Source organism: Crotalus tigris, unplaced genomic scaffold (assembly GCF_016545835.1).
Source record: "Crotalus tigris isolate CLP2741 ecotype Arizona unplaced genomic scaffold, ASM1654583v1 scf7180000017994.786943, whole genome shotgun sequence".
Classification (NCBI taxonomy): domain Eukaryota; kingdom Metazoa; phylum Chordata; class Lepidosauria; order Squamata; family Viperidae; genus Crotalus; species Crotalus tigris.
This window is the reverse complement of record NW_024096761.1, coordinates 751065-752986: the sequence shown is the minus strand read 5'-3', so window position 1 is coordinate 752986 and position 1922 is coordinate 751065.

Genomic DNA, 1922 nt, shown 5'->3' with positions numbered 1-1922 from the left:
ACTGCAAAAAGTAAGAATAAACTGAACAAAAGTTTTTAAAAATACAAGATGAATAGAAAAGTGTCCTGTCTCTGTTCTTCTTGGCAATAATAATTTAGGGTTATCATTAACTCAATGTGATTTTCTTGGAAGAATATTACTGGAGGGGCTTTGAATATTGGTATAGTTGAAGAACTAGAACAGTGGTTCTCAACCTTTCTAATGCCGTGACCCCATAATACAGTTCCCCATGTTGTGGTGACCCCCAAGTGGGTGTGGCCACCAATAAGGGGGAGTAGGATAGCTAGGGAAAAGGGAATAAAATGGTGGACAGCATGGTTTGGCGACCCCCATGAAATGGTCATTCGACCCCAAATGGGGTCCCGACCCACAGGTTGAGAACCACTGAACTAGAAGAAACACTTCAGTAGACAGAACCAATTCGCATCTCCTCTGTATATTCTCCAAAGGATACAACCAACATCTTTACATGTTCATTGGGCACAAAGTCATTTGATTCTCTCCATCCCTCTTTCTTGCTGTACCTTTATTTTACATCCCAGGCTATATCTGCTTGCCCCATTGCTAGAATAGGCAAGCAACCATTGCTGGACAACACCATCTATAATATTCCATACACTAGCAACATAAGCTCAGGTTGCATTTTCCCAAGTGTACTATTTCATGTGATGTTGAATTCAGGGAAGCTCTGATAAACACCTCAATTTGCTTCAGTTTAAACCTATCAATTCATTGGCCAGTTTGCAGAAGAAGGAATGCCTCTTCAATTGAGTCATGCTCTCTAAAGCTTTTAAGCCTACATTTATGGTTAGTGCTGTAATAACATAAAGGTTATTCCTTGTAAACAGAACATTACTGGTTTAAAATGTGTGGGATTATTGAAAATCACTTTTTCTTTCTTTGAGCTTCCAGCTTTTCCCTCCACACAATATTGTCTTATTTCTAAGTATATTTACCCATTTTGTATGGCTCTAGTATTATAATTATCCTTCTCATCTTCTCTACTACTCCCTCTTATTGTTATCATTATTATGATTATTATGAATCATATTAGTTTAATGAAGAGAAGGACGAGGGGGGACATGATAGCCGTGTTCCAATATCTCAGGGGCTGCCACAAAGAAGAGGGAGTCAAGCTATTTTCCAAAGCGCCTGAAGGCAGACCAAGAAGCAATAGATGGAAACTAATCAAGGAGAGAAGCAACCTAGAACTAAGGAGAAACTTCCTGACAGTTAGAACAATTAACCATTGGAACATCCAGCCTCCAGAACAGTGAATGCTCCAACATTGGAAGTTTTTAAGAAGAGACTGGACAGCCATTTGTCCGAAATGGTATAGGGTTACCTGCCTGAGCAGGGGGTTGGACTAGATGACCTCCAAGATCCCTTCCAACTTTATTATTATTATTATTATTATTATTATTATTATTATTATTATTATTATTATTATTATTATTATTATTATTACAGGTACTCTGTTGCTTTTTATGTACATTGAGAACTTCTGCACCAGAGACAAATTCCTTGTGTATCCAATCATACTTGGCCAAATAAACTATTCTATTCTGTTCTGTTCTGTTCTGTTCTGTTCTAGATACATGTAGATATTAAAGCTAATTTTCCTTATATAAGCCTTCTTCAATCTGTTGCCTTGGAAATGAGATGAACTACAACTCTCATCAATTCCAGTAAGCATGACAATGTTGATCAAACCAGAATATTGGCTGCATATCTGAATGGCTACACAGAATAAGTGTGAACTAACTGACCTTTGTCTGTTTATTTATTAATTCATTTCTGACTCTCTCTAAAATGATAGGAAAATTAACAAACTAGCTATTCAGGCAGGATGGCCAATTAGAAAATTACCAAGGTTCATCAAAATCAATCAGCAAAGGTAGTTATAGCAAAGATAGTTGAAT